We start from the raw sequence: 24,009 nt of genomic DNA on the forward strand, positions 1-24,009 counted from the left end.
TTTCAGCATCCTAGGACAAAGCCACCCTTGGACCAGTAGTGGCTGTAGGTCTGTCTTGTCTATTAGATTGTGATCTCCTTTATCTCTTAGCATATTGCCTTGTACGCAGTACATATTTAATGTTTTTATTTTGAATGGGATCTACGATTTCATATACATAGGAAGGTCTGAGGGAGGAACTCCCTCTATCAATGCAGGTCTCTGAAATTTCTAGTCTTAAAAAGTTCCCTGAGGATATTGAAAAATTACATGACTCGCTCCAGTCAAAGCTAGGCTATATTGGAGATAGAACTGAAGTCCTGAGACCAGTTTTTTTTTTATTTATTTATCAACTGTGGTGCCATATTGCTTCTCTGTTCAAAAAATGTGGTAAGTAATTTTTTTTTGTTATCCTGTGATTTAATAAGTTTGGGGATTCTCAGTGTAGAAATTCTCCATTAATGGAAAGTAGGAATTTGACTGTAATATATAATCTTAGACATTTGTCATGGGAACTAAGAGGTTAAGGTTATGGGACATTATCATGTGTTTAGTATATGTTAGCACCAGGACTTAAATTCAAGTCTTCCCAACTCCAAAGTTAGTTTTTTTCATTATATAATATTATCTTTGAATAAACAGTAAATAAAATAGGGAGCAGACCTGTAATGAGAGGCTTCCCTCTACCGACTCAGGTTGGCACCTGTTCTGCAATTTGTGGTCAAGGTTAGATGACTTGCCAAAGGTCACATAGCTAATATGTATCAGAGGCAGGCTGTGGATCCAGGTCTGTCACTCTTTATCCATTATGCTCTTCTGGGCCTCAAAAAAAGCTAAAAATAAATAAAGGATTAGAAATCACATAGTGTTTGTTGATTCTTGCAGTTATATTTAAAACTGGCTGCCAAAGTGTTCTGAACATTGAATGAGGTTGACTGAGAAAACATTTTCAGTGTTCCAATAAGTCAGAAATTGTCAAATAAAGGAAAGAGCCTAGACCAAATATTTTTGATGCTCATAGTTGGCCCATTACATAACCTACCACATCATAATGATGGATAGTGGAAAGAGCACTGGATTCAGAGAGAACAGGATGCCTACTACTTGAAATTCCTTGACTTGTTTTTCCCAGTTTTCAATTTCTTCAGTGTTTATTTTCCATCTTTCTCCCTTATTGAGCTCCCTTCAAGAGTTACCTCCAAGTTCACAAAATTCTTAGGTTTAGCATCCACTCAAAAATCATAGCTCTGAGCCCCTACTACAGTTCTTTCACCAGACTGACCAGAATAATCCTCTAATATAGAGTAAAAGACATTTGAATAATAAATAATATAGCAAGAGACATCTAAGTGACAAGTGAGTATAGTTGGGTCTATATCAAAAAGATCTGAGGTCAAATCTGTCTTCAGACACTTAAAACTAGCAGTATAAGTCTGGGCAAATATCATTAAAAAACTCCCCAAAACTCCTGTTAGCCTCAGTTGTAAAAAGGAGATGATAATAATAGTATCTACTTCTCAGGGTTTTTGCAAAGATCAAATGAAATAAATTTTTGCAAAATGCTTGGCACAGTGCTTAGTACTAGTAGGATATATGTGTATATATAAATATATATGCTATAAATGCTAGCTATTATTATAAGTAACAAAGAAAAGTTTCTAATAATCTAGAAGCATGATCTCCCACACTCATGGTAATCATTTCCCTATTTCTTCGCTGTAAGTCCAATCTCTGTCCCCTCACATTTACTACTTTTACTATGGAAGAGAAACCCCCAAAGAAGTTAAGGATAGAGTTAAGTGGGCTGATAGACTTGAACCTCTGGTTGGGATACTTTCAGAATCCTTCTAAGAATTGTGTTATCCATTATCTTAGTAGTCTACACCATGCTGTATTTGCTAACCATTACCATTGTACAATTGAAATTCATCACTTTGACACCAATTTATCAGTTAAACATCAATCCTAAATAAAGATTTAAATATTTTCAAACCTTAAAATGAGTGCCTTTCAGTATGACCTACTAACTGGAGTAAAACTTTTTTCTTGGAATGAATTGCACATTTTTATAGCTATGAAGGTGAGCAACAATTTCTAAATCTTTGGACTAATAGTATTAAATTTTTTAATTTAACATGATTTTCATTTCTTTTCCTTTTTGAAGAACTCAACAATTCTGTCTGGTTTGTGAATACACTTTTCATGAGTCAGACTTTACTCTGATACTTGTTTAAGTAAGAAGCAGAAAGAATCTAAATGTCCACTTGAACTTTAGCCTCCTCAACTACCAGGCCTCCTTTCTGCCCTGAATACTCATGGTTTTCCTAGTTAATGGACAAATCTGTTAGATGTTGCAGTGAGATGCAAATAATTTTTTCCCTTGGAAGATGTAGTTTCCAATTGGTAAGAAACCTAATAAAACATCTACTATTTCAAAGGCAATTTGATATGGTAGATGATGATAAATTGCAATTATAATAGTCAAAGAGCTTACAACTACCAAGGCTGCTTTTATTTATTTATTTTTTTTGGTTGAGGCAAATGGAGTTAAATGACTTATCCAGGGTCACACAGCTAGGAAGTGTTAAGTATCTGAGGTCAAATTTGAACTCAGCTCCTCCTGACTTCAGGGCTGATGCTCCACCTAGCTGCCATGGTTGCTTTTTTTCATTGAAAGAGAATTTATTTAGTTTTATTTTGATTCCCTCTGAAACTTTTATGTACATCAGGTTCATCTATCAAGAATGGAGGGAATGGGCCTCACTGTATCAGGCCTAAAATTGGATTATAAAATGGAAGTCATCAAATCATATAGTATGGCTAAGAAATAGAATGGTGGCTCAATGGAATAGGTTAGATACACAAGACACAGAAGTCAATGACTATAGTAATCTACTGTTTGATAAACCCAATCACTCCAGCTTCTGGAATAAGAACTCACTGTTTGACAAAAACTGCTGGAAAAACTGGAAAATACTATGGCAGAAACAAGAAATAGACCAACATCTCAGACACTATCCCAAGATAAGATTGAAATGGTTTCATTATTTAGACATAAAAAGTAATAATATAAGCAAATTAGGAGAGCAAGGATAGTTTACTCTTTTATGAAATAGAGAACATTATGTAATGTACATTTTGATTACATTAAATTTAAGAGGTTTTGTACAAATTAAAATCAATGGAGACAAGATTAGAAGGGAAGCAGAAATCTGGGGAAGTTTTTTTTTTTTTATTACCAGCGTTTCTGATAAAGGCTTAATTTCTAAAATATATAAAGAACTGTATCAAATTTATTAAAAAAAAAACAAGTCATTCCCCAATTGATAAATGGTCAAAGGATATGAAAAGATAATTTTCAGATGAGAAAATTAAAGTTATCTATAGTATTCTGAAAAAAAAATGCTCTAAATCATGATTGATTAGAGAAAATACACATTGAAACAACAGATACCATCTCACATCTATCGGATTGGCTAAGATGAAAGGAAATAATAATGATAAATATTAGAGGGGATGTGGGAAAACTGGGACACATGCATTGCTGGTGGAGTTGTGAACTCATCCGACTATTCTGGAGAGCAATTAGGAAATATTCCCAGAGGTCCATAAAACTGGGCATATCCTTTTATTCTAACAGTGCCACTTCTGGATCTGTATCCCATAGATCACAAAAGGGGCAGGGGGCCACATTTGTAAAAATGTTTGTAGAAGTTCTTTTTGTGGTGGCAAGGATTTGTAAAATGAGTGGATGCCCATCTTTTGGGAAATGCCTAAGTTATGGTATATGAATGTAAATGGAACACTATTGTTCTGTAGGAAATAATGAACAAGTTGATTTCAGAAAAGTTTGGGAAGACTTACATGAACTGATGTTGAATGAAGTGAGCAGAACCAGGAGAACATTGGACACAGTATCAGCAAGATTGTCTGATGATCAACTATGATAGACTTAGCTCTTCTCAGCAATACAGTGATCCAAGACAATTCCAGTAGTCTTTGGATGGAAAATGCCATCTGCATGCAGAGCAAGAACTATGGAGACTGAGTGTGGATGGAAGCATACTATTTTCGCCTTTGTTGGTATTATTGTTTTCTTATAAAGAGGTTTTCCCTTTTTGTTGTGATTTTTCTTTCCCAACATATGGAAATACGTTTTAAAAAATGATTGTACTTGTAGAGCCTATATCAGTTTGCTTGCTGTCTTGGGGAGGGGAGAGGTAAAGGAGAGAGGAAGAAAAAATTAGACCTTAAAATCTTATAAAAATGATTGCTAAAAACCATCTTTACTTGTAATTGGAAAAATAATATAGCATTAAAAGAAAACAATTTTTTTAAAAAGAATGTAGAGAAGAAAGGACTCTAATGAAACATTCTTTTGTTTGGCATTTAAACTCTCATAATCTGTCCCCTTTCCACTTTTCCATTATTTACACTTTGATTCTCCAAATACTTTACAACCAGTTATAGTAGCGTATCTTTATTTCACTCATGCTGCTCCATTTTTTCCCTCCAATTCTTTTTTACTCATGACCCTCCAATTCCCATCTTCATGTCTTGACATTGGCTGTCTTTCATTCATGGAATGATTTTTCTTCTTGCCTCCACATCCTAGAATCCTTGGCTTCCTTTAAGACTCAGTTCAAATATTCCTATATGCAAAAGGCTTTTCCATTCTCTTCTATCTGTTAATGCCTTTTTGTTTAAAGCTACCATTTATCTTTTTTGCATGTATCTTGTGTGTACACATTGTCTCTCCCAAAATGAACTTCCACAAAAGAAGGAATAAAGAGATATTTAATGTATGTAGAACAAGTATAGGATCGTTATTTACTCCTTATACATAAAAGCAATGTTTAACTCACACAAGACCCACAAGTACATATTTACAGAAAATTAAACAACCAGTATCAATATTATAATTGTTGTTATACTATACTTAAAGGTTAATATTTGAGATATTAAAATATGAAGCATTTTGTGGTACTGCTGAATTACCATTTCACCTTCACCTTAACTCTGCACTGTCTAAATAATTTTCTCCATGTCCATGCCTTCTGACAAGCCTGGCTAGAAGTCTGGCTCTTTCCCTATTTATTAATTGCCTTTCTGATAGAGAAATCACCTACTGCTACCAATCAGACCCAAAATTTAGACCTAGGAATGTCAAACTTCTAGAACTCAACAAGGTTGCTTCAAAAACCGGATACATCAGTCTCAGGATTGCAGTTCAGTAAGCTATATATAGGAAAGGAATACAAAATGTAAAGGGGCATCATAAGCCCCAGGATACATGCTCAGATTGCTTAGCTTGCTTTAGCTGCCTGCTCCTTTATCACCTTTGATGAGAAGTCCCAGTGTTATATCATCTTACTTGAGAGTCGAAGGGGAAGAATAACACCTGAAGAGGTGTGGTTTGTTCTTCATTTCTGAGGTTCAATGACATGCATTAATGTCCTGACTTCTTCATGAAATGGATTTAAGTGAAGCAGAGTTGTACAAAGCATCAGCCTCATTCTCAGCCAGAATTATTGAACTTCAGGGGCAAGAAAAAAGTCAATACAACTGGTGATGGTTTTGCTGTCTTCAATGCTTGATCAAGATCTAGGTACTCCACAGCCCCTGCTTTAGCTGCCTCCATGGTTGTCAAAAAAATTTGTTCTCAACTGCCTGTTTTTCTGGGGAAGTCTTCACATGCTTGGGATATACATTTCTCTAATTCACTGATGGGGTTTGAGGCCTGTCGCCTGAGAGGGTGGGGTAACCTGAGAGAGTGGAAAAGAGAGAGAGGTAAGGAAAGGAGAGGAGAGGAGAGGAGAGGAGAAGAGAGGAGAGGACAGGAAAGGAGAGGGGAGGAGAGGGGAAGGGAGGGGAGGGGAGGGGGAGGGAGGAGAGGGAAGGGGAGAGGGGAGGAGAGGGGAGGGGAGGGGAGAGGAGAGGAGAGGAGAGACACAGAGAGGCAGAGACACAGAGAGAGAGACACAGAGAGAAAGAGAAAGACAGAGAGACAGACACACACACACAGAGACAGAGAGAGAGAGAGAGAGAGAGACAGAGACAGAGAGAGACAGAGAGAGACAGAGAGACAGAGAAAGGAGACAGAAAAGGGAGAAAAGGGAAGAAAGGTGAGAAGGTATCTCCTTTTTAACTGATGCAGTCACTCTCCCACTGCCATCATAGGACTAATGAACCAATTAAAGGGATTGTTTTACTATCCCAAAGCTCCTGAGTCCTTTAGTGCTAAGCCAATCTACTTGGTTGTCTGGAAGCAGACATAGCATATCCCCCAGGGGTGCAATCCCCATTGATATTGAAAACACAGAAGGCTCATAAATATGCATGAACAATTCTATATAATTAAAATATAAACCTATAACCAATCATACACTTGGATACTTTTCTGAAAGGCAAAGGCACATTTTGGGAATACCAAATAGATATTTTACTTCCTCCTTTGTCACGTGCTGTCCTATACAGATTCCAAGTACAGAGCTCTTGGCAAATGAGAGAATGGATTGAGCTTTCTTAACCTTTCCAACTTCAATATCCTTTTGGCAGTTTCTCCTGGAGGTGGTGCCTCCTCTCCCCAGAAACAGTATTACTTCATCATTTCCTATTGGACAGCTAGCACAGATTCAGAAACTCTTGACCTCTCAAATTCACAAGGTTATTACTAAGATTATAAACATCCATTTCCCAGAATATACGGCCCTGACTCAGAAAAAGAAACTCCAAAGAGAAGAGGTATCTTGGCACTTTAGGAATGGTCTCAGGTTTGCCCAGCATTCTGGAGGAAATAGGTTTGGCTCATATTGAGGGTCTTCAAAAGGAAGAAGTAGAAAGTCATTTATTGGTACAGTGTAAGTCGGGTAAAAAATAGTTTTGTCCTGTGTACAGAGTACACATTATCTTAAAAATTTTAAAATTTTAATAGCATTTTATTTTTCCAAATACATGCAAAGATAGTTTTCAACATTCACCTTTGCAAAACCTTGTGTTTCAAACTTTTCTCCTTTTTCTTCCCCTCCCCAAGACAGCAAGCAATCCAATATAGGTTAAACATGTGCAATTCTTCTAAATGTATTTCTATATTTGTCATGCTAAAGCACACACTGTCATAGCCATGTGTTCACCACCATGGCTCCAAGGTAGCCATGACAACCATGATAGCCTCCATGACTGCTGGGGTGGGACAAAAGGAGAGAAATTTCCTCCCCCAACTACCCAGAAGTCCCAAGGAAAGCTGGCACAGTTCCAAAAAGAGGCGGAGAGAAACAGAGCCTTTCTCCTTTTCTTTAAGCAATACTGAGTGGATTCTTCTTTTGACCCAATCTTTGCCACAGCCTCATCAACTCTCCCCAGGCATGGAGACCAGTAAAGGATTCTTGTGTCATCCCAAAACACAAGTTGTTCCACACAGAACCAAAGTACGTGTCCATTCTTGCAGAACCAAAAGGCATCCATATCTCTTTGGGAAGTGTCCTAGTTCAGCAAATCAGGGGGTCTTTTGATTGATTATCCTCCATTTCAGAAGTAATTAGAGAGGAAAGGAGCCCTAGGACATTTTGTTCAAATCTCTCATTTTTACAAAAAAAGAAAACAACATACAAGCAAGCAAACAAACGAGACAGGCACACAGGTGAAATGATTTGTTCAAGTTTAAAGAGAAAGTAAATGGCAGAACTGTCTAGAAAATTCAGACATTTTCTAGCTGTGTGACTCTAGGCAAGTCATTTATCCCTTTTTTGCCTCAGTTTCCTCATCTGTAAAATGAGCAGGAGAAGGAGCTTACTCCAGTTATCTTTGCCAAGAACATCCCAAATGGGTCATGAAGAATTGAACATAACTCAACACATAGATATATAGATATAGATATAGCTAGCTAGCTAGAGATATCTATATCTACACACTCACACACACACACACACACACACACACACTCAAATGTTTATTTGTCCCTTTCCTTCCACCAAAACAATCTTAGGATCTCTTACGTTCAATGTTGCTCAGGTGAAGACTTTCAGTCCAATAGATGTGGGAGGAGTTGCAACTTTAGATTTGTGTCTTGGCAAACAATGTTGGGTGGCATTTTCCGCTCCCTTTTTTTTCTTTTTGTTGAGGCAATTGGGGTTAAATGACTTGCCCAGAGTCACATAGCTAGGAAGTGTTAAATATCTGAGGTCAAAATTTGAACTCAGGTCCTCCTGATTTCAAGACTGCTTTATCCACTTTGCCATCTAGCTGCTTCTAGGACAAGAGTTCTTTTTTATTAAAGTTTTTTATTTACAAAATATATGCATGGGTAATTTTTCAACATTGACCCTTGCAAAACCTTGTGTTCCAAATTTTCCCCTTCTTCCCCCTACTCCCTCCTCTAGCTGGCAGGTAGTCCAAAACATGTTAAAATATATGTAGAACAAGAGTTCTTAACCCTTTTTATGTCATGGACCACTGTGACAATCTGGTGAAACCTATGGACTTCGTTATTTCCGGTGGTCCTGTAGCCAGAATGCCAAGTCTGGCCCCTTTTCAGATACTTACCAGCTCTATGGCCTTAGGCAAGCACTCTGCCTCAATTCAACTGTAAAATGGAGATCAAAATAGTATTTACCTCCCAGGGCTGTTGTGAGTATCAAATGAAATAATCTTTATAAAGTGTTTAGCACAGGGCCTGGCACATAGTAGATGCCTTATTTCCTTTCTTCCTTTAAAAAAATCATAATGGAAGAAAATGCCAGATTTCACTTAGAATTGAGTAACAACAAAGAGGTATGTTTTCCCAATCTAAATTCATTAGACCCCTTGAACTCTATCAATAGACTCCAGGTATAGAACACCTGACCTAGTGTTTCTTACTGACTTTGCTGATTAAAAAAAAGAATGAAATCTAGTCTATGAGGAACATAGCTGACAGATAAAACCTAAAGTTATGACTTAATAGAGAGTTAGAATAAATCCTAAAGGGAAGCATGGGAATCATGAAAAGGTGTCTGAGAGCCCTTCCTGAAATATAGATAAGTAAGGAACATGTCAGAAAGGAGAAATTATATATGATGTGACAAGCATATGATTTCTTCTCCTTTGTTATCTTTCCTAGGAAAGTTACAAGTTGGCAGTAGATATGAATAATTCTTTTGGACTTGGGAGAGGCAGGTTTTTTTTAAGTAGACAAACTAGATATCTTTTGCAATCTTGCCATTCTGGAACAGTTTTTAGTAACACTATGAGGTGCTCAGAACCATATATCCTGAAAGGCTCTGCTATTATTGGTTTACTCAGCAGTGCTGGAAAACAAACTCTGTGTGAGTAGGAGATAAATCTATTCTGTTCTTCAAACAGCTTAAAAGGGAATTCAAACCAGGTAAGGGAACAAGTGAAAAAGTCAATAACATAGGAATGTAGACACAAATATATTATGTAAGAATTGATACCTAAGAAAAAAAAGTGTTTTATGATACTCAGTGGTATATTGGTGAATTAACAACCAGCTCTCTGGGGTGGTAGAGAATATAGATATGATACACTTTTATGTTTAAGCTGCATTATCAATATTTTCTTCATCGTTTTCTTTAATCTAGATAAACAATAAAACAATGTCAAGTTCTAATTTGTAGCATTTGAGGCTTTCAATATTTCAACAAATATTTAACAACCAGCTCTAACAAGCCAGTATGATTCCAGCACATTACTGGTTGTGCTCCTCAAAGAACTGATATAATACAAGTATACATTAATTATATGTTACGTGTTAATTAATATTACATATCATTTAGGTACTTGTTAGACTGATAGATGTATACTTCAAAAGAAAGCCACAGAAGTATATATTCAACAGGTCAGGTGAACGTTGTTGGCCTTGAACACTATCTAATTTTTTAATTAATCAATTTTCAAATTAATACTGACTTGTAATTTTTTAATTTAATTTTTTCAACTATTAAACATTCATAGCTTCTTCCTTTTACCTCCTTCTATACTCACTGAAAAGGAAAAAAGAGGAAAAGAAGCAAGGAGAGAGAGAGAAATGAAGAAAAATTTATTAGATACCTACTATGTGCCAGGCACTGTATTATGTGCTTTGTAAACATTATTTTATATGATCCTCACAACAACCCTGTGAAGCAGGAATTTTTTTATAGCTGAGGAAACTGAGGTAGACAGAAGTTAATTGTTTTATCCAGGATCATACAGAAAGTACATGAGGCTGTATTTGAATTTAGGTCTTCCTAATGGCCCAGTCCTATCTCTATCTATTGTGCAACCTAGCTATCAACCTAGATAAAGGAAGGAAGGAAGGAAAGAGGGAAGGAAAAAAGGAAAGAAGGAAGAATGAAAAAGGAAGGAAAGGAAACAAAGGAAGAAAGACAAAGAAAAGAAAAAGAAGCAAAGTGGAAGAGAGAAAGGATAAGGCGAAAGGGAAGAAGAAATAAAAGAAAGATGAAGGAAGGAAGAAAAATGTATGTATGTATGTATGTATCACATGCATAGTCAAGGAAAACAAATTCCAATTTGGTCACATTCAAAAAGGTATCCCTTATTCAGCATGTTAGGCCACCTTTTTTTCTGTTATGAGATGAATTGCTTTCTTCTTTACTAATTCTCTGGATTCATGGTTAGTCATTTAGTTGATCAAAGTTCTTAAATCTTTCAAATGTGTTTATTTTTAAAATAGTGATTATATAGTATAAATTATTCTTCTGGTTCTGCTCACTTCCCTCTGCGTCAGTTTGTACAAATCTCTCCCTGTCACTCTAAAATCATCTTTTTTCCTTTCTCTTTATAGCATAATAGTACCCCATTATATTCATATATCACAATTTATTAAGCCATTCCCTAACTGATAAGCATTCTCTAAGTTTCTAGTGTTGGTTATTTTTGCCACCACAAAGAGTTACTCTAAATATTTTTGTGTGTTCAAGATCTTTTCCTCTTTTTTTGATTTCCATATTGATTAACAGAGGCAGAACTAGGATTAGTAGCTGTGGTATAATAAGGCTGGTGTGTGAGAGAGATGAAATTCAGGATACTTTTTTGTTTTATTTTTTATAAATATGAATATTTTAAAAATTACTTCACTCTGTGTGGGACATAGGTATTTCACCTTATGGTTTCTAAAAGCAGGGATATGTTGGAGTCAGCTTGAAAGAGATCAAGAGATCTCTTAACACTAGAGATTAGAGAAAATGCTTCCCTTCTCAAATCACTTGATAATTTATAGATGTTCCTTGGAGCCTGGCCAAATTTCCTGTGCCTTTTTGAACACAATTCTCCATGCATCCTTCTAGTTCTAGGGGCCTTTTTACACTTAGTTTAAGGTCTTTTGCTTGACTAATTGAGATGTGCTCTCACTTACTTAAGTATTCTTTCCTTTCCAATCAGCAAACCAGGCCTGGAAACAAAGGTGTTTTTATAAAGAAAGAAAAAAGCAATTCAGCAAAACATATTAACAGATCGATCATGTATGACAGTATATGCAGTATTCTATATGATAGTCCCCCTCCTTTGACAAAAGAGGGGGAGGTGCATTTTCTCAACTTTTCTCTGGGGCCAAGATCTTCAAAATGTATTTTAAATGGTAGAGTCCATGATTCACATGAAATTTAGTTTCAGCATCCCTGTTTTCACTGTGAGCATTTTCATCTCAAAAATCAGCTTTATTTATATTATGATGTCATTGGTCCTCTGAGAACAAAATATGAGTAACAATAGCTGAAACAATAGATGTAGGAAAATGAGAGAAAACATGTTAAATGATGCTAAGATGTTAATAATGTTAATAAATGTTAATATAAAATTTAAGTGTTGTGCTTACAATTTTTTTCCTTCAGAGAGTCAGTTGTTACAATATCTATCAATATACCCTCTGCCTAAAAGAATAAATTCTGAGAGTTTGAGAGCTCTCAAGGATTATCTACTCAAATTATGCTTACTACTTATAGCAACCCTGACAAGTGATGATACAGCTCCTACTGAAGCCCTCTAGCATTAGGGAGCTCACTCCCCATCCATGACAACCAAGCCATTTTTGGACAGTTGTATTGGAAATTTTTTCTTTATGTTGGACCAGTCTGCTTCCTTGTTATGTCAACCCTTTGGTCTTAGGCCTGTTTTCCAGGGCCAAGAAAAATAAGTCTAATTTATGTTAGAATATCAGCCTCCAATGAAGTCACACAAAGAGAACATTTTTAACAAATACCTTGTTCTGGCTCTGTTAATTATGGTTCTCTACACTTCAACCAGAGCAAACATGATATGACTGCTCTCCCTGGTACATCTTCTTCCAAACCCCTATTTAGTGTCAAACCATTTTTGGCCCCTAAATGTCTCATCTCTTCTTGACTTTCACTCACCAATCCCATCATTTAGGTTCTTCCTTAGTTGCCCATCTAACTCCAGAACCTCCATTCCTGGTCCAGTGTATCAGCATTATTCTTCTCTCTTTAGAGCAGTCAAAAAATGTATCAGTGAATTAGACTGTAGCAAACTCTTCTTCTTTGAAAGCAGGGCTTGTGTGTAGAACCTGACATTGATATTTCACCAAGTAGGGAGCTGTCTAAACCATGCATGCAAGCATACTTCCAAGGGTGTAGTGGAACCAGCTCACACTGGCTTGCAAGAGCTGGTGTTGAGTTTTTAGGGAACACCATAAATCAAAGTCTGATTTATTGTTTTGTTGACTCTCTAGTGTTAAGAAAGTGATGGAGAAAATGTTAATGATATATGTCAAATTTAAAAGTGTTTTTTATGTGGGTAGCTAGTTGATGCAGTGGATAGAGCACCAGCCCTGAAATCAGGATAACCTGAGTTCAAATCTGACCTCAGACACTTAACACATCCTAGCTGTGTGACTCTGGGCAAGTCACTTAACCCCATTTCCTCAACAACAAAAAAAGTGTTTTGTTGTGTCCAGTTTTCCAGAGAGCCTGCTTTTAAACATCTATGAACACATCCCTGCGCATATTCCCTGCCTTCCAAATTCAGAACTAACAGAAATTTAAGATATGCAACATTGTTTTAACCAAATAACATGGTTAAAAAAAGGTCCTACCTTTTGAAAAGAAAGCAACACATAATCTTTGCTTTACAGTGACTTTCCCTCCCTCTACTTTCATAATCCCAAATCATGTAAATGGTGATAATTATTGGCTTTAATGACAAATAACTAATAGAACTGTTAAGAGTGGGTGATCTGATTCTAATACTAGAATCCCCCAAATCTATGAATGTCACTGGCATCCCCTAATCAGGGAATCTCAGGTTTAGGGCCAGACCAAAAACAGGGATGCTGAAACTAAATTTCATGTGAATCATGGACTCTACCATTTAAAATACATTTTGAAGATCTTGGCCCCAGAGAAAAGTTGAGAAAATGCACCTCCCCCTCTTTTGTCAAAGGAGGGGGACTATCATATAGAATACTGCATATACTGTCATACATGATCGATCTGTTAATATGTTTTGCTGAATTGCTTTTTTCTTTCTTTATAAAAACACCTTTGTTTCCAGGCCTGGTTTGCTGATTGGAAAGGAAAGAATACTTAAGTAAGTGAGAGCACATCTCAATTAGTCAAGCAAAAGACCTTAAACTAAGTGTAAAAAGGCCCCTAGAACTAGAAGGATGCATGGAGAATTGTGTTCAAAAAGGCACAGGAAATTTGGCCAGGCTCCAAGGAACATCTATAAATTATCAAGTGATTTGAGAAGGGAAGCATTTTTCCAGAAATTGGAGTACTGATGTTCTAGTACATTCCTGGAAGGGGATTGATGGGAGGGGGTGGAACCTCAGTTTCAGCCTTGTCCAAGTTTTCTTCCCATCCCCACACCTGCATCTCTGATCAGAGGAGGACCATAGAACTCCAGAGTATCTAGAAAATCAGACTCAACCATTATATTCTAAACAGTATTCTAAGATCAATTTATGGTAGTGACTGTATCATCAGGAGCCAAGGACACGAAAGCCAGGATAGAGATTATACCATGCTTAAAGAGAACTTTTTAAGCACCTCATAAATAGGAGAATACTTCTGTCAAACAGTAACTGCTGATTACCTCTTGGTCAGATGTATACTCTAAACTTGAGCTCACTTTCTCTTAGATTTTGTGTGTACCTGTGGGGGAATGTCAAATTTTGGGAGTCTGTTTTTATACTAACTGCTCTTATTGTCCCACCTTAATAAATGCCCCTTCTAAAAGCCACTTAACATTGGCTGACTAAATGATTCTCAATTGACACTCTTTCAGGGAAGCACACATATTGGGGCTCAAGCCAATAGCATTAGACAATGCTTATCATACTATCAGTTGAAGATTTCATTCATTGTGAGAGAACTACAAAAAAAATTTAACATTTCACAATACAGGTATCTTGAGTCTAAAGGGAGAGAATGAATTGATAGGGTTAAAAACTTATATGGTTAGGCTGAAATCTTTCCATAAGCCTTAGAGAGATATTTTTGTATTTTAGCTCCTTGTAGGCATAAGGTTCATGAATAAAAAAGCTTGCTGTTTTCAACCACACCTAAAATTATGAAATCATTCTTGATTTTCTAGTCCACTACCTCATTAGTATATTTTAAATTGTCCTTTAAAGACACAGACCTTAATGACTAAAGTAGTCAAATGAATAGAATTTGTAACAAAGTAAAATTACTCTATATTATCCTATGCTTCCATCAGGTTTTTCATTTGTTTGCAAACATTTAAAGAAGGAAAGAAAGAAAGAAAGAAAGGAAGGCAAAAAGAAAAAAAGGAAAAAAGAAAGAAAGAAAAGGAAGAAAGAAAAATCCCAAAAGGCTTCTTTCCAATTCAACCACACCATAATAGCCAAGGCTGGGACAACATTCTAAATACAGTAGAATCCAGATTCTCTGGGGGGCTGGGTGTAACTGGTTTAAAGGGTGGCTACAGTTCAAGTGAAAGAAACTTGAGAATAATCTTTCCATAGACTTAAGGCTAACCACAATGAAGGCATCTCTTCATAGAGGAGCATAATAATTAGAGCCAGACACTAAAAATAAATCTAAATTAGTTTTTAACTCCATCATTTTATAGACAAGAAAACAGATGTCCAGAGATGTCCTTAAATGTCTTGACCAACATCACAAAGGGAGGGCAAAACAGCTGGATTTTGAATTATTTTATCTCCAAATCTAATTGTCTCTCAAAAGAGATGTTTTTTCTCAGTTTACAGGGATGCAAGTGAAAAGATAGATATCTTAGGTGGGTAGCTCCTACTCATTATATGCTCTACTTAAAGAAATTGTTAATTTAGAGAGGACTTTGGGAATATGGCAGACTAAGTCAGAAAACTTTTGGCTCTCCAAATTTCCTCCACAAAAAAGAAGATAGAACATCACCTCAGGAGCAGAAGAAAAAATTCACAACCGTTGGGCAAATCAGTTGTCCTAAGAAAACTTGAGAAGACTCCAGAAAAGATCTTACCTCCAGGGGTGGAGATGGGGCCTGAGTGAAGTGCAAATTCCTCCAGCATGAGTCTATGTATTCAACGAAGAACAAGCCTTAAGCAGCTGGGCTGGGAGACAGCTTCAGCCTCATGAACTTTTACTGCAAGAGCTGTGTGGTAGTTAGAAAGCTGAATAAAAAATGGAAGGACCTTCCACTGTTGAGGGATCCCAAACACAGCTATGTAGATCAGATGTGTCCCAGGTTGTGGTTGTGAGGAGATGCTGCTAGCACATGCCTGGTGAGAGCAAGAGCAGAAGGGCAGAGACCCTGATGACTGTGGGAACTTGAAGGAGAGTAGAGTCCCTGGCTTCAGTTCTAGGTTGGAACTAACATCTTGGTCCATAGAGACCAAGCAATGTGCTCCTCTCTTTCCATTCCCTAGGATGAGGGCTCTAGTAGGGCCTGCTTCTAATAAGAAGGATTAAGCTCCTTTTTTTACTCATTGGTTCATTAAGTCCCCAACCCTGGCACTCTGGCAATGATTTTCCTTATGGCATAAACCAGGGATTCCTCCAAAGGGGAAAAGTTAAAACAAATATACAATATGAATTTGGATTTTAATTTATTTGGATTTAATTTATTCACATATCACAAAAACTAACACCAGAAAAAAAAAGACTCAAAGGATACATTAACTGGAGTCAATAACTTAATAGGATTTAGTTAGTTAACTTGTAACTGCTATTAAAATAGTTACAATCTATACTAGCACCAAGCAGAAAGCTCTACACACTTTAAAACTTCAAAGATTTGTGATACCAGGGTACAAAAATTACACTTTTTCATAATGAAAAGGAGTTTTGCAAGACTGCAATCAGGTATTTAACTTTCACTTAGGTTCCTGCAATACAATTCCCTGCAAACCTCTACATGCTTCTGAATTTTGTGTTTACTTGTTGCTTATGACAACTAGCTGTTCCAGGGACCACCACCAAGGTCATTCTGCTTGATACTACATGCAGACTTTTGGACCTTTCAAACTCGTAAGATTGCTTCCAAGCCAGGACATAACCATCCTAGGGGTACTTATTTACCAAGAAAGAAAAACTCACTCCTTATCATTATGATACCTAATCTGTTGCCATGTCTTTCATTTCTACCTTTAAACTGTCTCCTAGAGTAATGGTCAAATGGATAGGATTTGCAATAAAATAAAACTAGCCTACAATCTTTTGTGTTTCTACCAGATTTTTCATCCAATCATTTCCAAACATTTATAGAAGAAAGGAAAAAAAAATCGAAGCTTCCTTCCAATTCAATCACATCACAATAGCAAAGATCAGGGGACAATGCTATAATCATGCTATAGTAGAATCTGTTCTCTCCACTTATATGTACAGCCACAACTCTAGTTCAAGCCTTCATCACTTGTCTAGACTGTTACATTCACATTCTAACTGATCCCCTTGCCTCAAATCTCTCCCTACTCCAATCCTTCATTAAGCTACTAAGGTAAAATTTTTTAGCATGTTTAGCGTGACCATATGCCCTCCCTGATCAATAAACTCCAGTGGCTTCCCATTGCTACTAGTAGCAAATACAAAATACTCTTGTCATTCAAAATCTTTTATAACTTAGCCTCCTTATTTTCCCATCTTTTTATAACATTTTCCAGAGCACACTCTTTGATTCAGTGACCTCCTAGTTTATCCCCTGGTGTCCTTTTGGATCTGGACATTTTCCCTAATTATCCCCCGTGCCTGGAATACTTTTTCTTCCTTTTCTCTGACTACTGATCTTCTGGTTTTCTTCCCTAACTCCTCTTAATTCTAGTGTCTTCTCTCTGCTAATTATTTCCAATTTATCCTGCATATTTTTTTGTATATATTTGGTTGTATGTTCTTTTCTCTGTTAGATAGTAAGCTCTTTGAGGGCAATGACTGCCTCTTGCTCCTTTTTTGGTAACCTCAGTGCTTATAGTAACTGCTTAATAATGCCATGATTGAGAGTAATCAAAGCAGTGACAATTGATATGAAAGAAGTCAGAAAAACTATAAAAAGGCAACAGAAATTCAAAAAGTTTATCAGTGTGAGGTCATTTAAAACAGGGTCAAACAATACAGCACAATCCTTATTCTTTTTTTAATTTAAATTTTTAGGTTATATATCTATATTCATTTCTTACATATTTACATGTGAGTTATGTCTGAAGAGAATAATCATCTCTGGCATCATTGGAGAGGGGAAAACCATGAAAAAAAAACAGAAGAAAATAAAAAGGTGAAAATAGTATGTGTTGATCCACATTTAGTCTCCATAGTTCTCTCTGGATGTGGATGGCATTCCTCCCCCCCCCCTTTTTTTTAAAATGAGCACTTGTTTCACAATATAACCTGGCTGAAATATCATCTCCTGTGGACTAATCAAACAGACCAAATCCCATGTCTTCATCAGACTCCTCCAATTCTTCTTTGGCTTCCATGTTGGCTGGTTCAGCAACAGCAGATGTGCAGCAGCTGGAGTGGCAGCCTCAGGGGGCTGAGGAGTAGGCCGGAAAGGCCTTCACCTTTTCAGTAAATGGGATGGTATACTCAGTCTCCATAGCTACTTGTAGCTCCACTTGTAGCCATTGATGATTGAGTGGGGTACTGATGCAGCAGTTGAGTAGCTAATCTGTAGAGAGACACTGACAATGTTATGGACCCTCTAAGAGCTGAAGGTGCCAAGTCCCCTCCATGATGTCCAACACTTCAGGGCTGTAGATGCTGCCATTGTCAAAGACCTGTAGAATGATCAGCCTGAAGGAAAATGGGGAGATGTTCAGCATATTTAACAATATAGCCTTGCTTCTACCCACAGTAGCAGCCTTAATCAGCTGCCCATCACTCAGGATTTCAACGGTGTCCCTGGAAATCTTAATGGTGAGACTCAATGCTTGGAAGAAGGAAATCTTCTCAGGTGCCAGACCAGTGCTGGCACAATGATATCATATTGGCAATTGCAATGGCACCAGCATGGGCAGCAACTGGCACTTTATTGACCAGAAGCATATCCCTAATCTCGGTCAGATCTTCCTTGGGGAATACAAAACTCACTTTCTTCCGAACATGAGGAAGCAGTTTCTGCAGGGCAGGGTTGTTTTCCAGATGTTCTCTGGTTTGTGCATCATGGTATTTTTTCTTATCAACATTACAGTCTTCCCGCAGAGGGACATTTGAATCTGCTGCATCTACTTGGAACCCACATTGTCTGCTCCTACAACGAAGCATTTGGGATAGTCATCCAGAAGCTGGGTGATCTTGAGGAAGTAATTAGATTTCCAGGTAGCCCTGGACATCTCTAAGGTACTTCAGAGATTGCCATGCAGGGTATAAAGATGATATTACTTGCACAAGGAAAGCTGGGGAGAAGTGGATGGCATTTTCTATGCAAAGTTTGTTGGAATTGCCTTGGATCACTGAACTGCTGAGAAGAAACAAGTCTATCATAGCTGATCTTCTTACAATCTTGTGGTACACAATGTTTTCCTGGTTCTGCTGGCTTCACTCAGCAGCAGTTCATGTTTTCCAGGCTTTTCTAAAATCAGCCTGTACGTTTTTCTATAGAACAATAATATTCTATTACTTTCATACACTATAACTTATTTAACCTTCCCTAATTGATGGCCATCTACTCATTTTACAAGTTTTTACCTCCACAAAAAGAGCTGCTACAAACATTTTTGCACAAGAGTTCTTTCCCCTCTTTTATAACAATCCTTGTTCTTGATTATGACCTAGGGTCACAAAAAAGGTTAAATCAATAAAGAAATCAGGAAAGATTTAATTTTGAAAGATTCCCTGTAGAAATGATTAAATTTAAAAAAAGGTTTTATAATAAATTTTAGAGTGATAAATTTTCAGCTATTTAGAAAACTTTGCTATAATCCAGTCTGAATTATTTCCCCAAAAGATCTGATTTGATTATATTATACTAGGCTTCTCATATTCATCCAATCTATACGCCTGTTTTGTATATGCGTAACACAATGAAACAATTGTCTCCAGAATATTTTTAATAGTTATGACAGCATTTAGATTGACTACATTGAGTTTTCATCCCAAGTTTTAGAAAAGACCTAGCCTATGACCTATGACTTCTGAAATCAGTCTTGGCAAGTCTTTAGAACAATTAGATCAGGCTGGTATTCTTGCTCTGTTTTTAGGTTTGTTAATTCAAGTTTTTCAGTGATTCGTTCCATTTCCAAATCTGCTGTTCAGATGAATTACATTCTCTGGAGGTTCTCTGCCCCCTCCTCAACAATATATGTTCTACTAATATATAGCAAAAATAAATGTTAAAGGTGTTGTCTTTGCTACTTGATAAAGAACTGTGAGACTCAATTTTTTCCCCAGTTCTATAACTGATTTAAGGGAAGTCTCTCTCTCTAGTCAGGTTCTGATTCCATATCTACTGTACACTGAAAGGAGAGGATTATGTTTTTCATTCTCAGTTTTCTGAAGTTAGAATGAATCTTTGCATTGATCTGAAATCTGATCTCCTTTCCAGGTCATTGTTTGTTGGTTATTTTTCTTTTCTTTTCCTTTTTTTCTTTTTGTTCTTTTTTTTTTTCTTTTACAAAATTGTGTTTCCTCATTGGTTTTGCTTATTTTAGTCTGTGTGAATTCATAAAGATCTTCTGGAGTTTTTTTTTTGTCTAGATTTAATCATGTTTTTTATTTCTTAGGGCACAACAGGAGGAAGTAGATAGATAATAAGCATTTATTACTTTGTTCTAAAGTTTCATAAGTTATTTTAATTGATACTTACAATAATCCTGGAAGGAAAGTACTATTTTTTCCATTTAATAGAACAGAGTAAACAGAAGTAAAATGATTTGCCCAGGGTTACAGTGTCTGAGGCTGTTGGATTTGAATTCAGGTTTCCCTGACTTCAGATCCTACATTCTATCCATTATATCACAACTGCTTCTGGCATTCATAATAGCATTCCATTATCTTCATATTTCACACTTTATTTTTCAGTCATTTTCTAATTATCAGGTGCTCACTCCCCCAACCTTCAGTTTTCTTGCCATTACAAAATGTACTGTTACAGATTTTTGGCCAACCTTTATGTGTTTCTCACAAAGGTAAAAACCTGAATTTTATGTGGAAGATTTTGGATGGAATTTCTATATTGTGTTGACTGAAAATATAATAGCTCAGGCCAGACTCAAAAGCTTAAATCCTTGGATCTATTCAGGGACCTTATTTTAAAAAAGACACAGTGTTGTTAGTGTATTCCCCACTGTGTCCCTTTATCACTCAGAGCTTTCAGCCTACATAGAAAGATGGTCTCTTTCAGGATGGTGGCCCTGTAGTTAGCTCAAAACAGCAGCCTCAGAGACTAATAAAATTGTTCCAACTATATGGGTGTTGCTAGTTGGCTAATCTTTCTGGCATCTGGCTATGTTCCCAGACTCTGTAGCTCAGTCTTTTTTTTTTTCTTTCTTTTAAAGAATATTTTTGGTTTATTATTTTTATTTTCCCCAGTTAACATGTAAAAACAAATTTTTGGCTATATATGTACATTTAATTTTTCACATATTTCCATATGGATCATGTTTGGGGAGAAAAATCCGAGCAAAGGGGAAAAATCAAGAGGGAAAAAAATAGAAGAAAAAAAAAAGTGAAAATAGTATGTGTTGATCCACATTTAGTCTACATAGTTCTCCCTCTGGATTCAGATGGCATTTTCCATCCAAAGTTTATTGGAATTACCTTGGAACCAAGTGTATCACATGAACAGCTGAGAAGAACCAAGTCTATCATTGATCATTGCACAATCCTGCTGTTGCTGTGCATAATATTTTCCCGTTTCTGCTTGTTCCACTCAGCATCAGTTCATCTAAATCTTTTAAGGCCTTTGTAAAATCAGCCTCTTTGTTATTTTTAATAGAACAATAATATTCCATTACTTACCATAACTTATTCAGCCATTCCCCAATTGAGGTGGGTACATTTTTCAATTTTTTGCCACAATAAGAAGAGTTACCTATAGCTCAATCTTCTTTTTTTTTTTTTTGCTAAGGCAATTGGAGTTAAGTAACTTGCCTAGGATTACACAGCTAGGAAGTGTTAAGTGTCTGAGGTCAAATTTGAACTCAGGTCCTCCTGACTCCAGGGCTGGTGCTCTATCCACTGTACCACCTAGCTGCCCCTATAGCTCAGTCTTAAAGCGCCCATTCAAGGCAAAGCAGTTACAGAAATCAATCAAAACATGTTTAATTCATAGTTAAAACTATCAAAACATATGCAGTTTTTTTTTGGAGAGGAGGAAAAGAGTATCACAAAGGAAAACCGGATGCTACCATCTTTTCTTTGGAAAAACATTCATTCATACAATCTTAGACATGAGAGGGTCCTTGGAGATCATCTTATCCAGTCTTCTCATTTAACAAATAAGGAAACTGAATGCTGGAAAGGAATTTGTCTTAAATCAGTTATCTAAGAACCAGGGCTTCTAATTCAATATCCAATAGACCAATGCTATCAAATTCAAGTTGAAAGGAGAAGAAGCAACTAAACTGCATGTAAAAATCTCTGTTTGGTTGCATATTGTCTTTTTTTTTCTTTAATTTATTTAATAGCCTTTTATTTACAGGTTATATGCATGGGTAACTTTACAGCATTAACAATTGCCAAACCTCTTGTTCCAATTTTTCACCTCTTACCCTCCACCCCCTCCCCCAAATGTCAGGATGACCAGTAGATGTTAAATATATTAAAATATAAATTAGATACACAATAAGTATACATGACCAAACTGTTATTTTGCTGTACAAAAAGAATCAGACTCTGAAATATTGTACAATTAGCTTGTGAAGGAAATCAAAAATGCAGGTGGGCATAAATATAGGGATTGGGAGGGTTGCATATTGTCTTAGAAAATCACATATTAATATTATCTACATTCTATTATGTTTTATTAATTTTAAAAAGTATTTCCTAATTATATTTTTAATCTGTTTCAGAGACACTCAACACTATTTATTATTGCTGAAATGAGGCTCTGTTTGAACTTCTCTGTACTAGAGAACATTTGTTCTCCTGCATTTTGTTTTTCTGCAGTGAAGACGTGACAGCCAGTCAGAAACAGTTAGAACTAGAATCTGGGCTTTCTTTCATTTAGAGGCCTGTGGTCTTTTCCACTAAGCCAAAATGTATATCTAGACCTTATTATTTTGCATCCTTATATCATAAAAACACTTTTAGAATCAGCCTCATGATTCCCATGAGAACCAACTCTTCAATTTTTTATGTGAGCATTTAAATCTTTTTTCAATCATGTCTGACTCTTTGTGAGCTTATAAATTATCATGGCCCTTTAGTTTTCATGAATTAAAACTTAATAGCAGCCCCTCCATTTTTAAAGCAGGACTGATGAATAAAATAATAGTTTGGCAGTATGGAGGTATGGGCTAGTAGTCAAGAAGAGCTGAGTTAAAATCTGATCCTAGATGCTTACTAGCCATGTGTTCTTGGGCAACACACTTCTACTTGCCTCAGTTGCCTCAACTGTAAAATGGGGACAATAATAGTACCTGTTTCCTAAGGCTATAGATGCTACATAAATACTTGCCATTATTATTATTATTATTATACTTCTGTATTCCTTTGCAAAACCATAACTAAAGACATCATTATTTATGTTGCCTAGTGCATGTTATCTAAGGACCCATCAATAAATACCTTCTCAAACTCAGTGCCAGGAAGTTTAATTCTCCAGATGAACTTGTGTTTCATCAGATAATGGGAAACATACAGCATAATGTGAAGATCAAAGATCTTAATTGTATAGGAATTAGCAGTGTCTGACATAGTAAGGACTATATAAATGTTTGCTATTATTAACAGTTTTCACTCTGGAGTCTAAGCAGCCAAGACATTCAGAATTAAATTCAGTGCTACAGAAGCCCCATCTATTCTACACTGATGACTAAGTTTCCTTAAAAGCTATTGAAACTGCTCTTGAAACTTAACTGATCCAGGAAACCAAGGGGCAGACCACAGACATAGATTCCTAGTGGCCTATGTAATATCAAATGAGATGATATTTATATAGCATAGAGTCTGGCACATAATAAATGCTATATAAATTATAATATATAATCAATATATAATATTGGGTTCTATATAAATTATAATTATATTATTAATATGTAATTATAATTACTATTAGCCTAAGTACAAAAGCTAGGTGATACAGAGTAGCCTAGAGAGTGCCAGGCCTGGATTCAAGAGGACCTGGGTTCAAATCTGACCTCAGATACTTATTAGCTGAGTAAATCACTTTACCCTTATTTGTCTTAATTCCTCATCTGTAACTGGGGAAACACTGGAGAAGGAAATGGCAAAGCCTTCCAACATCTTTGCCAAGATAACTCCATGAACAAAGTCCATGGGGTCACATAAAACTGGACACGACTGAATGACTGTACAACAACAAGTACAAAAGCTGGCCCACGAGGATTCCAGGAGCTCTCCTCTCAGACTTGACCAGAGCTTTTTTTTAATCTCTTGTGCAAATATGACCAGACCAGAGCTCAGGAATCTCTTCCCAACTGAATGTGCCCAAGTACAT

General features: G+C 36.4%; 1 pseudogene; it reads right to left on the reverse strand.

Annotated features, from left to right (window-relative positions):
• Positions 1–17,722: 17,722 nt before the first annotated feature.
• Positions 17,723–18,952, reverse strand: LOC100924367 (annotated as a pseudogene).
• Between the last annotated feature and the right edge of the window lie 5,057 nt (positions 18,953–24,009).

This window comes from Sarcophilus harrisii, chromosome 1, assembly GCF_902635505.1.
Source record: "Sarcophilus harrisii chromosome 1, mSarHar1.11, whole genome shotgun sequence".
NCBI lineage: Eukaryota > Metazoa > Chordata > Mammalia > Dasyuromorphia > Dasyuridae > Sarcophilus > Sarcophilus harrisii.